The sequence below is a fragment of the Hyaena hyaena genome, unplaced genomic scaffold (assembly GCF_003009895.1).
Source record: "Hyaena hyaena isolate Hyena2069 unplaced genomic scaffold, ASM300989v1 scaffold_97, whole genome shotgun sequence".
Lineage (NCBI taxonomy): Eukaryota > Metazoa > Chordata > Mammalia > Carnivora > Hyaenidae > Hyaena > Hyaena hyaena.
In genome coordinates this window covers 2,201,126-2,215,155 of record NW_024080728.1, presented here as the reverse complement: position 1 = coordinate 2,215,155, position 14,030 = coordinate 2,201,126, and the positions used below count along the sequence as shown (strand labels likewise).

The 14,030-nt window shown below is 38.1% G+C and overlaps 1 protein-coding gene across 2 annotated transcripts in view; it reads right to left on the bottom strand.

Moving 5' to 3' along the window:
- The window catches only part of SAMD8 (sterile alpha motif domain containing 8), a 55,153-nt gene that overhangs the window by 40,694 nt on the left and 429 nt on the right, over positions 1-14,030 (bottom strand). The window contains exon 1 of one of the 2 annotated variants that reach the window (XM_039235192.1): positions 1,167-1,190. The exons of the other annotated variant lie outside the window; for it this stretch is intronic. The gene's annotated coding sequence lies outside the window, so the exon portion shown is untranslated. Of the gene's footprint in view, positions 1-1,166; positions 1,191-14,030 lie in introns of those variants that run through there. 2 annotated transcript variants of the gene reach the window in all.

Genomic DNA, 14,030 nt, shown 5'->3' with positions numbered 1-14,030 from the left:
AGCTAAAACATGGAAAGAGACTAAGTGTCCATTATCGGACGAATGGATCAAAAAGATGTGGTTTATCTATACCATGGACTACTACATGGCAATAAGAAACAATGAAATCTGGCCATGTGTAGCAACATGGATGGACCTTGAGAGTGTTATGCTGAGTGAAATAAGTCAGGCAGAGAAGGACAAATATCATATGTTTGCACGTATAGGAGGATTAGGAGGAACTTAACTGAGGAACAAGGGGGAGAAGAAAGGGGGAAACGGTGGGGGAAAGGGAGAGAGGCAAACCATGAGAGACTCTTGAATGCTGACAAAAACTGAGGACTGATGGATGTGGGGGAGAGGTGGGATGGGCATGGAGGAGGGCACTTGGGAAGAGCACTGGGTGTTATGTGGAAACTAATTTGACAATAAACTATTTGTAAAAAATAAATAAATAAATAAATAAAACAAACTTAAATAAATAAATAAAATCAGGAATTAAAAAAAAAAAGAATGTATATCTTAACTCACATACTCTTTAAATTCTGAATTGTGTTCAGTGCATTTTTAGGAAGTAACAACAGGCAATAATTAGATTAGCTACCACCATAAGGTGTTTATGAAAGGCCAGGAAGTGCTCTAAGTGTTTTACTTGCATATTCATATTATTTCTCACAACCACATAAAGCAGGCATTATCATCTTCCCCATTTTACAGATGAGATAACTGAAACAAATGGATTAAATAACTTACCCAAGATAAATTTGTACTAGTAACTAGTACAGACAGGTTCCCAACCCAAGCAATCCCATTTCAAAGTCCATGTTCTTACTCACTAACCACACCACCTCACGTAAGCTGAGGGCTCTTGTACTTCTGTAGGGATTGAATCTCACAAACATTAAATAGTTTCTAGTTATCAGCAGAGGAATTTATCAAAGGTTTTCAGTTACATGACATAAAGATTACATAAACAAGACTGCTTAATGATGGAAGCTTTTTGAATCACAAATTTGGCACTGGTCAGGCTCAAACATTTACTGTCTGCCATAACCAGATGTCAGGTAATAAGGCATTGGGGATATAGACAGTATTAAAATGCCCTTGTGTTATGCTTGTTCACCTATTAAATATTTACTGTGCATATACCATGTAAAGAGTATCTCACTAGGCAATGTAGCACTTACCTAGATAAACATGAAACAGATTCTGCCCTCAATGATTTTAGTCTAGAAAGGGATATTAAAGAAAATCATTAAGAAAAAAATTTAAAACAAATTAAACTTGCTAGTTCTTTATAAACATTAGCTCACTTAATCCTTAAAAACAACATTAATAAAGTAGTTACTTATGAAACTTGTTTAAAAAATTAGAAAATTAAGGGAAAGAGACGTTATTTCCAGTTGGTGAGATCAGAAGAGTCCTTGGAAGTCACATCTAAGCTGAGCCTCTAAGGAATGGTGAAGCTGTGGACAGAGATGGAGAAATAAAAGTACACTAATAGAGAAAAACTATATGAGCAAAGGTATGAAGACAGAAAACAATGGAGAACCATTAGTGTTCACAGGGCACAAGGGAGCACTGGGATATTAAGTTGAGAGTTTTCCCTCTGAGATCAGGAACACGACAGGGATGTCCACTCTCACCACTGGTGTTTAACATAGTGCTTAAAGTCCTAGCATCAGCAATCAGAAAACAAAAGGAAATAAAAGGCATCAGAATTGTCAAAGATGAGGTCAAACTTTCACTTTTCACAGACAACATGATACTCTACCTGGAAAACCCGACAGACTCCACCAAAAGGCTGCTAGAACTGATCCATGAATTGAGCAAAATTATAGGGTACAAAATCAATGTACAGAAATCGGTGGCATTTTTATACACCAATAAAGAAGCAATAGAAAGAGAAATCAAGAAACTGATCCCATTCACAACTGCACCAAAAATCATAAAATACCTAGTGAACAAAACTAACCAAAGATGTAAAAGATGTATATGCTGAAAACTATAGAAAACTTATGAAGGGAACTAAAGACAAAAAGAAATGGAAAAACATTCCATGCTCATGGATCGGAGGAATACATATTGTTAAAATGTCAATACTACCCAAAGCAATCTACACATTCAATGCAATTCCAATCAAAATTGCACCAGCATTCTTCTCAAAGCTAGAATAAACAATTCTAAAATTTGTATGGAACCACAAAAGACCCCGAATAGCCAAAGTAATATTGAAAAAGAAAACCAAAATGGGAGGCATCACAATCCTGGACTTCAGGATGTATTACAAAGCTGTAATCATCAAGATGGTATAGTTTTGGCACAAAAACAGACACATAGACCAATGGAATATAATAGAGAACCCAGAATGGACCCACAAAGGTATGGCCAGTTAATCTTTGACAAAGCAGGAAAGAATATCCAATGGAAAAAAGACAGCCTCTTTAACAGATGGTACTAGAAGAACTGGACAGCAACATGGAGAAGAATGAAACTACATCATTTTCTTACACCATACACAAAAATAAACTTAAAATGGATAAAGGACCTGAATGTGAAACAGGAAACCATTAAAACCCTAGAGGGGAAAGCATGAAACAACCTCCTTGACCTCAGCCACAGCAATTTCTTATTTCACATATCTCCAAAGGCAAGGGAATCAAAAGCAAAAATGAACTACTGGGACCTCATCAAGATAAAAAGCTTCTGCACTGCAAAGGAAACAATCAACAAAACTAACAGGCAACCGTCAGAATGGGAAAAGATAGTTGCAAATAACATAACGGATAAAGGGCTAGTACCCAAAATCTGTAAGGAACTCACCAAACTCCACACCCGAAAAACAAATAATCCAGGGAAGAGATGGGCAGAAGACATGAATGACACTTCTCCAAAGAGGACATCCAGAGGGCCAACAGATGCTCAACATCACTCATCATCAGGGAAATACAAATCAAAACCACACTGAGATACCACCTCATGCTGGTCAGAGTGGCTAAAATGAACAAATCAGGAGATGATAGATGCTGGCGAGGATGTGGAGAAACGGGCACCCTCCTACACTGTTGGTGGGAATGTAAACTGGTGCAGCTGCTCTGGAAAACAGTGTGGAGGCTCCTCAAAAAATTAACAGTAGAACTCCCCTATGACCCAGTAATAGCACTGCTAGGAATTTACCCAACGGATACGGGAGTGCTGATGCACAGGGGCACATGGACCCCAGCGTTCATAATAGCACTCTCAACAATGGCCAAATCATGGAAAGAGCCTAAATGTTCATCAACTGATGATCAAGACTATGTGATTTATATACACAATGGAATACTACATGGCAATGAGAAAGAATGAAATCTGGCCATTTGTAGCAACGTGGATGGAACTTGAGGGTATTATGCAAAGTGAAATAAGTCAGGCAGAGAAAGACAGATACCATATGTTTTCACTTATATGTGGAACAGGAGAAACAACAGAGGACCATGGGGGAGGGGAAGGGGAAAAATAGTTAAGGAGAGGGAGGGAAGCAAACCATAAGAGACTCTTAAATACTGAGAACAAACTGAGGGTTGGTGGGGAGGTGGGGGGAGAGGGCAAAAGGGGTGATGGGCATGTAGGAGGGCACTTGTTGGGATGAGCACTGGGTGTTATATGGAAACCAACTTGATAATAAACTATATTTAAAAAAATAAAAGAAACCAGGATAAAAAAAAAAACATAAATTGGGGCTAGATCATTTGCCAAGTTAATGATATTCTTTTTTAATTTTTTTAAATGTTGATTTACTTTTGAGAGAGAGAGAGAAAGAGAGAGAGAGAGAGAGAGGCAGAGAGAAAGGGTGACAGAGGATCTGAAGCGGGCTCCACCATGACAGCAGAGAGTGCAGGGATCCAACTCATGAACCATGAGATCATGACCTGAGCCAAAGTCAGAGGATTTAACCAAGTGAGCCACCCAGGTATCCCATCAAGTTAAGAATATTCTATAGACAATGGGGAGCCACTAGAGGTTTTTGAATAAGAGGATGACATGATGCGTGTGCTTTAAGGAGAGTAACTGTCAGAAAGTGTAAAACAGACTGTGAGTGTTGAAGCTAGCATAAAAATATTTAACAGACTAAATGAAGGAAATAACTTCTAAAAAAACAGAGGCAAGATGGAGTGCCTGGGTGGCTCAGTCAGCTAAGTGTCTGACTTCAGATCAGTTCATGATTTCAGTTCATGGGCTCAAGCCCCGTGTTGGGCTCTGGGCTGACAGCTGAGAGCCCGGAGCCTTCTTCAGATTCTGTCTTCCTCTCTCTATGCCCCTCTTCCACTTACACTCTGTGTGTGTGTCTCTCTCAAAACTAAATAAACATTAAAAATTTTTTAAAAAAATTTTAAATAGAGGCAAGAGATGAAGGTAATACTATAGCAGATGAAAAAATGACAGTGACTGCACTCTCTGACACTCTTTTTTTATTAAATTTATATACTTTGAGGGGCGCCTGGGTGGCTTAGTTGGTTAAGCGTCCGACTTTCACTTAGGTCATGATCTCGTGGTTCGTGGGTTCGAGCCCCGCGTCGGGCTCTGTGCTGACTGCCAGCTCAGAGCCTGGAGCCTATTTCAGAGTCTGTGTCTCCCTCTCTCTCTGACCCTCCCCTGCTCACACTGTCTCTCTCTCTCTCTCCTAGAAATAAATAAAAATATTAAAAAAAAAATTTATATACTTTGAGAGAGACAGAGTGCAAGTGGGGAAGGGGCAGAGAGAGAGAGGGAAATAGAAAATTCCAAGCAGGCTCTGCACCACCAGTGCAGAGCCGGACGCAGGGCTTGAATCTGTGACCTGAGCCAAAGTGAGACGCTTAACCAACTGAGCCACCCAGGCACCCCTCTGGCAAATACATTTTTAAAAAGAGCATATGTGGACTTCTGCTTGTGGGAAGATGGGGTAGACATACTTTTGCCTACTACTCCATGGATGAACTCAAATCCAGAACATACAAAGAATTCTTTTTTTTCTTTTTAATGTTTTTTATTTTATTTCTAGGAGAGAGAGAGACAGCGTGAGCAGGGGAGGGTCAGAGAGAGAGGGAGACACAGAATCTGAAGCAGAGTCCAGGCTCTGAGCTGGCAGTCAGCACAGAGCCTGACGCGGGGCTCGAACCCACGAACCGCGAGATCATGACCTAAGCGAAAGTCGGTCGCTTAACCGACTAAGCCACCCAGGCGCCCCAAAGAATTCTTAAAATTCAACAGTAAGAAACTAAAAATCTAGTTAAAATCAGTGAAAGACATGAACAGGCATGTCATCAGAAAAGATATATGAATGGCAAAGAAGGACATGAAAAGATGTTCAGCATCACCAGCTGCTAGGGAAATGCAAAATAAGATGATGATGAAGTATAAATTGTGACAATATGGAATGCTGTCAAGGATGCAGAGGAACTAGAGCTCTCACACACTGCTTGGGGAAAATAAAATTGTACAGCCATGCTGGAAGACAGTTTGGCAATTTCTTCTTTAAAATCTGAGCATATACTTACCATACAACCTAGCAACTGTACATGTGGGCATTTATCTCGGAGAAATGAAAACTAAGGTTTACACAAAAACCTGTATACATATGTCCCCAGGTTCATTACTTGTAATACCTGAAAGGTGTATAAAAACAAAATATCCCACAATAAGTGAACAGTTAAACTGTGGTCTGTTCATGGAATACTACACAACAATAAAATTAATAAACTATGGATATACACACTAGATGGATCTCAAGGGCACTGTGCTAAGTGAAAAAATCCAATCTCAAATGGTCATACAGTATGATTCCCTCTGTAACATCCTCAAAATGACAAAATTATACAGGTGGAAAACAGAAAAGAGTATGTATTGAGGGGGGAGGGTAACCAAAGGGAGATCTTTATAGTGATGGAATAATTCTATATCTTTTTTTTTTTAATGTTTTATTTATTTTAGGAGAGAGAGAGAGACAGCGTGAGCAGGGGAGGGTCAGAGAGAGAGGGAGTCACAGACTCTGAAACAGGCTCCAGGCTCTGAGCTGGCCGTCAGCACAGAGCCCAACGCGGGGCTCGAACCCACGAACCGCGAGATCATGACCCAAGCGAAAGTCGGACGCTTAACCGACTAAGCCACCCAGGCGCCCCGGAATAATTCTATATCTTAAAAAAAATCTGGGGACGCCTGTGTAGCTCAGTCGGTTAAGTGTCCGACTTCGGCTCAGGTCATGATCTCATGGTTTGTGGGTTCAAGCCCCATGTTGGGCTCTGTGCTGACGGCCAGCTCAGAGCCTGGAGCCTGTTTCAGATTCTGTGTCTCCCTCTCTCTCTGACCCTCCCCTGCTCACGCTGTCTCTCTCTCTCTCTCAGAAGTAAATAAAACATTTAAAAACATTAAAAAAAAATTTTTTTTAACTTTTAAAATTTAAGTAATCACTACACCCAATGTGGGTCTTGAACTCATGACCCAGGTATTAAGACTGAGCCAGCCAGGTGCCTCTTTGTATCTTAATCGGTGCAATGGTTATACAAATCTACTCATTTTAAAGTGACACACAACTATACACATCTTTTGAACCAACATCAATTTCCTGGCCTTGATACTGTACTATAACTATGTAAGATATAACCAGTGAAGGATATGTGGAATCTCTGTACTATCTACACAACTTACTGTGAATCTTAAATTATCAAAATAAAAGTTAAAAAAAACTAGGGCGCCTGGGTGGCTCAGTCGGTTAAGCATCCAACTTCGACTGACAGCCAGCTCAGAGCCTGGAGCCTGTTTCAGATTCTGTGTCTCCCTCTCTCTCTGACCCTCCTCTGCTCGCTCACGTGCGCTCTCTCTCTCTCTCTCAGAAATAAATAAAACATTAAAAACATTTTTTTAAATAAGTTAAAAAAATTTAAAGGAGCAAAATGTCCTAAAAAATATCACATGATCATATGTATATATCTTTAAATAAGTAAAATATCAAACTATTAAGAGTTACTCCTCCAGTGGACTCCTTCACTACCTACATTAAATATTTCTAAAATTTCTAAATTTTATGCCATGAGCATGCAATACTTGAAAACCAAAGGGAAAAGGCTCAAGAAAATGAAAACACTATTATTTCTCACTGTTTGAAGCATATCACACAAATAGATATGAATAGAAATTTAAGAAAGAATATCAATTAAACTCAATTAATAACCTATGTATGCATATAGACACTAAAAAAAAATAGTGAGGCAACTAGCAAACCCAAGAGGTCCAAAAAATATCTGATTACAGATCCAGCTCCATCACCCATTACCAGTGTGACTTTGGAAAATGACTTAACTTTTGTACTTTAAGAGACCAAGAGATTACAAAGAGAAACTGGTCAGAAATATTAAACATACAATGCTTTGTAAATCAGGATGACAGAATTCTTAAAATAGTAGAATTGGAAGTGACCTGATAGATTTAGTACAATTCCTCAACTGATAGCTGAAGAAACAAAGTTAAGTAAATTTCAGACAGCTATTTTGCAACAGAATTTAATAAATAACCTAGAAAGTATAACAGTTAAGAATGCTGGCTCTGGAATCAAACTGCCTTGGTTCAAATCGATTTACCACTCACAGCTATGTGAACCTGCATTAGTAACTTAACCTCCTTGGGCCTCATTATTTTATCTGCAAAATGGAGAGAATAGTAGTTCTTACTCCACAGCCTTATTGTTAAGACTACATGGACTTATACATGTAATGCTTTTGTAATAATGCTTGACAAATAAAAACTGCTCAGTAAATAAAAGCTAATATTGCCATCATCATTAACTCCTTTTTCTGCCAGTAATGCCATAGACCTGAAGTTAAATCATTAGGATAGAAACTTATCAACTAATAGTCAAACCCACTTTTTTTTTTAAACATATATTTGTTTATTTTGAGAGAGAGAGAGAGAGCACGCAAGCAGGGGAGGGGCAGGGAGAGAGAGGATCCAAAACAGACTCCATGCTCAGCACAGAGCACCGCATGACACGGGGCTGGATCTCACAAACTGTGAAATCATGACTTGAGCTGAAATCAAGAATTGGATGCTTAACTGACTGAGTGACCCAGGTGCCCCCAAACCCACTCTTAATTTAATCTTTGGGTTAATATGAAATAATTATAAATATTTGAAAACAGCTGTAAAATCTTATTAAGGTTTTGCTCAAGATGGAATTACTTTTCAGGGAAACAATGTAATCAAATAACAAACTGAAAAATAAAATAAAAATAGTGATTCCAGTTAATCAGTGTAGACTTCAACTCAACATGAGTTTCTCATATAAAGATTTATTTAATATCATGTTAACTAAATAAAAATATTTCAACAGAAGCATACCAACATTTAAAAAAATATGCTATAAGTTGATGCAATTGATTATTGTTGCTATCTAAATGTACTTCTAGGGGTGCCTGGCTGGCTCAGTCGGTGGAGCATGTGAATCAGCATCCCAGAGATACAGGTCAAGCCCCATGCTAGGTGTAGAGATTACTTAAAAATAAAATCTTTAAAAAGAGAGTACTTCTATACCTTAACAATTAACTTGGGAAATTTTCCTAAAGTGACAGGCTGAGCCTGGGTGGCTCAGACGGATAAGCTTCTGACACTTGATTTCAGCTCAGGTCATGATCTCACAGTTTGTGAGAGCCACTCAGCCACTGACTGAGCCACCCAAGTGCCCCCAAAAACTTTACTTTCTGTGTTTTCAGAACCAATGTTGAGGTTCATATGATGATAATAATTTAAATATGCTGGATTTTTCTTGTAGTTTCACTTGATTGTGTGTACTCTAAAATTCTAGAATATAACCTGAAGTAATTATCATACTTAAAAACCACATATTGTCTTTAAAAACCATATATTAAAATGCCTCTAAAGGAATTTATAACTGATTAAACTTGATTCATAAACACAAAATATGCTGTTTTTGAAACTTATTACTGATTTGGCACACAGTAAAATTTTTAAAAATTATCATTTCCAAGTGACCATATCCCAAGACAAAAGAGAGGGGGAAGAAGGGTGCCTGGGTGGCTCAGTCAGCTAAATGTCGGACTTCAGCTCAAGTTATGATCTCCCAGTTTGTGGGTTCCAGCCCTGTGTCAGGCTCTGTGCTGACAGCTTGTACCCTGGAACTTGCTTTGGTTTCTGTGTCTCCCTCTCTCTGCCCCTCCCCTTCCTCACTCAGGCATGCTCTCAGTCTTTCAAAAATAAATCATTAAAAAATTTTTTTAGGGGTGCCTGGGTGGCTCAGTTGGTTGAGCGTCCAACTTCGGCTCAGGTCATGATCTCACGGTTCGTGGGTTCAAGTCCTGCGTCGGGCTCTGTGCTGATAGCTAGCTCGGAGCCTGGAGCCTGTTTTAGATTCTGTGTCTCCCTCTCTCTCTGACCCTCCCCTGCTCATGCTGTCTCTCCCTCTCTCATAAATAAATAAAACATTAAAAAAAAATGTTTTAAAAGAGGGAAAAGAGATTTTTAAAAATTATATAAAGTTAATGTTAATATATTCTCTGTAAAGCAATTACACATAGTTGAACTCATGCTAAAATAACCTTAAATCCAATTTTAGCTAATAAAGCTTACTTATTATACAGTTAATACAGACAAATTATACCATTTTACAGATCCATAAGCCAGAGCATAATTTAACTTTTATAAAAGTAAAAAGCCTAAACTATAATCTAGAAGGACAAAGATTACTTTGGGCATTTAGTGCTGCAGTTTGTAGTATTTAGGACTATGCAGCTTTTTTTCTGGTCCCATTTTTATTTTTTTATCCTATTTTTAAATCTTTTCATCAAGCAAACAAAAACTATTATTTTCTCTTTCTTTTTTTAAACATTTATTCATTTATTGTTTAGAGAGAGCAGGGGAGGGGGGCAGAGAAGTGGGGGGACAAAGGATCTGAAGCAGGCTTTATGCTGACAGCAGAGAGCCCCATGTGGGGCTCAAACTCACAGTGATGGGACATGACATCATGCCTAAGCCAAGATCAAGAGTCAGATGTTTAACTGCCTCAGCCACCCAGGTGCCCCAGTTTACCTTCGTAAGCGGAGAGCACTGTTTCCAAAACATCTATGAAATCTGCTATAATTTCAAAACAGTTACAAAGACACTGAACCAATTTCTACCAACCATTTTTGAAACTCTAGCAGTTGATTCTTTACTATTTTGTTATATCCCACTTCTGAGCAGTAGAGTTTGAGGCAGCGCATCTGAACAAATTAAACTGCCTTCTTCGTTACAACATCATTTTTTTGGCTGCACTTCAGTTCAGGGAGATTTTTTGGCTGCCCAGATCATGCAATCTCATATACTATTAAAAAAAAAAAAAAAGTCATGTATACCAAAGAACCCATACTTTTTCTGGCTCTAACTTGCCTTTAATCTAAGAATCCCACTAGCAGGATGCATCTAATTCTATATCACATCCAGAACCATCTCAGCTCAATGAGTAAGAATCTAATTAGACAATATTGTCCAGTTTAAACCTGCAGTTGCAGTAAGATGTTTTACACAATGATGATAATTTAGTAGTAAATTTGATGATGGGGATCTTGATCTGGCTGCAGGCCAGTACAAAGAAATGAACCAGCAAAGAAGTATATAAATTCCAATTCTTATTCCAATCACTAAAAATGATATTTGGAAAGCTAGTAGTTTGACATATTGATTGGTAATATCCTTATTTTTAAATATGCTACACCTTCAAATCAAATCAACATGATGGAAAATGAGAAACTGGCTCAATATTTCAAAATCCATTACAATATTGTGAAAATATACTAAATCTAGACTCAAAATTTAATGTATGGTTTTGGCAATCTTTGACTTTCATGACAATATTATATTGATGAAACTGATATTGATTTAACTTAGTCTCAAAGTTCCAAACTACAACCAATTTGCAGACATTTTCAATAACTCAGCGATACAGAGAAACTTACAAGATTTAAAATTAGCAGAATTCGTGGTTCTCACCATCTAGATTTAAAATTAGCAGAATTCGTGGTTCTCACCACCTACTAGAATGTCTTACCTGTCAAGAATTTTAAGAGGGCAAACGGTCAAGATAGATAAAGACACTACCTCTCTTGTCCAGTGCCACAATTTAAAACACTCAACTAAGCCCACAATAAAAATCTAAGACAAATATAAATATAGGTCACTGACTCCATAACACTCTTTAGAAGTACACATGATGAAAACTATTTTATGGTGAAAGACTGTGACAAAACTATTGTAACCAAGTTCTCCTAGTTTCTACTATGCTAAGCAAGAGCAAAGATAGAGTCATATTATGTTACATTCTGCACTGAAGTGATTTTATTACCAGGAAGACCCAATGTGTAGGGAAGTAACAGAATATTTCAATATGGAGACATGAAGTCTAGACTCAGCTAGAAGGTTAAACTTAAGATCCAGTGATGACAGTGCTGTGGATATGGGGGGAGAGAGCCCAGGAATATTCACACAAGTCTGCCACAATTTCATATCCCATATGCATGTGACAAATTACCAACCAGTGACAGAGGCATCATGTAAACACTGAATTGTTCTCCAAGCATGCCCAGTCCATACTCTCCAATTTTTAACTTCTGGATTTCTCAAAGCAAGAGGACAGTAAGACCTAAAGTAAGAATTCTGTCATGACTCATGGCTATTTTAGATTCACCCTACTTAACACCATATACTACATCAGGTCAGAAGGTAAGAATTTTCAAGTAAGAGCTACTTAATACAGTCATTCTTATAAGACAAAATAATAATAATATTCATTAGAGGGGCACCTGAGTGGCTCAGGTCATGACCTTGCAGTCCGTGAGTTTGAGCCCCAGGTCAGGCTCTGAGCTGACAGCTCAGCTGTGCTGACAGCTCAGAGCCTGGGGCGTACTTTAGATTCTGTGTTTCTCTCTCTCTCTGTCCCTCCCCGGCTCATGCTCTGTCTCTCGGTCTCTCTTTCAAAGATAAATAAACATAAATTATACCACTTCACTTAATAGTTTAATTTTCAGTAATATTAAGATGTAACCTTAATAGAGAGTTCTATTTCAGTTCCCTTCAGTAAGTTTTTAAATGCCATGACTTTTATTTAGACTTTTATTTAGACTTTTATTTTATTATAAAGGCAAGATCTTTAGAGATAATCTCAGTCTCGTGAGGGTAAACAGAAACAGAAACAATAGTAATACTATGTAACCTCCAACCAAAGATTCTTTGACAACAGTTAAAGCAAAGAATTCATCTCTCCTTTGAAGAAATAATTACTAGTCCACTAAGCATTTGAAGATATGACACAGTCTATATATACAAGCTAATTTAAAAGCTTTTGCAATAAAGTACATTTTCACTGCGTGAAAATTAAATAGATACCTGTTTAGAGAAGAAACACTTGATTAAAAGTTTGTTCTGAAATGGGCCACGAACGTGCAAAACATACAATGAAATAAAAAGTTGCAAAAGTAACTACATATGAAACATAGCTAAAGTCAAAGACTGCTTGAAGCCATATTATAATTTAACAATTACAAAAGGAAATTAACTTACTTATACTAAAGCGAATGTAAGTATTGCAATCACTATTTTTCTGGCACAATTACTGTTTTGGTACTACATCTTCTATCCCAGTCCCTCGCCTATCCCAGTTCTATTTACTGACAACTGCAAGCATCCTCTGTTCTTACTTTTCTAGATGACTCTCCTAAAAATATGATTTGTACAATATATATAAAGTTGCATTAATACTGGTCCTGCGAATGTCTCAAAAGGACTTCTCCAATTCTCAAGAAGCGACTCAAATCCTGGAGTTACGGGTGAGAGAAAGAGCTGGTACTCCTGGACTGTAGTGATTTCACATATACAGCTGACCCTAAAACAACATGGGTTTGACGTGCACAGGTCCACTTATATGCACATTTTTTTCCGGATAAATACAGCACAGTACTGGAAATGTATTTTCTCTTATGATTTTCTTAACATTTTCTTTTCTCTAGCTTACTTTATAATAAGAATACCGAATATAATACACACAACATACAAAATGTGTTAATCAACTGTTACCAGTGAGGCTCTGGGGCAACAGGCTATTAACTAAGTTTTCGTAGAGTCAAAAGTTATCGGGGATTATGACTGCATGCTTCTAACTCCCTGTTGTTCAAGGGTGAATTGTTGTTTTAAAAACCCTTTTAACCTGCATTGATCATACTTTCACCCTGTGGTAAATAAAAATAATCTGTCAACTCAAACTGTCAAAGTGGAACCAGTCAATACTGAGTCTCTGTAAAACCTAAGTGTCCAAATTTTTGTTCTGAGGTTATTTTTTTTTTAACTTAATGGTAGTGCATTAAATCTTTTTTAAAGATCTAAACTTGTCTGGTATTTAAAGCAAACTTTAAGAAAAAAATTTTTTTAAAAAAAAAACCACGCTATTACTGTTAGAAAAAACCCAAATGATATCTTTATTTTCAGAATCACTCCCTTTCTCTATCTTTCCCAAACATCACTTCCTTTTTACTACTTCCCCCAGTCGTTCCGGCAAATCAGTGTTCAACACCAACCCCGGATTATTAAAATGATCCGCTGTCTACAAATAAGAAAGTCCCATATTCCAAGCATATTACCCTAGTGATCTTCGACGCTTTCAAAGACACCTGTGCAAATGCCAAAACCCTAAATTAGATCCCCAAGGGCTCTTTTTCTTTCTTGACCCCATTTCTCTTTTTATGGCCCTTTAGGTCAGACGACTTCCTAGCCTACAGCCTCCACCTTTTCCAATTAAACCGAAATCCTTCCCCTAACTACCCCCACCTCCCGACTCTGGTCAGCTACCTCATCAGTCACAACCCGGTTCTGTCTCTCTCGCCAGGCAGTAATATCGACCGTGTTCCTGATTCCTACGATCCCGCGCCCCCACTGCCAAATCCTGGAGCATCTCTTCCTCCAGTCCTGCATTCATGCGGGACCCCCTCGATCTGCTTCCCTCACTATTCGGCTCTCAAAACCTTCCAAGCCCTTGCCTCTTCAAGGCCACCTCTCCC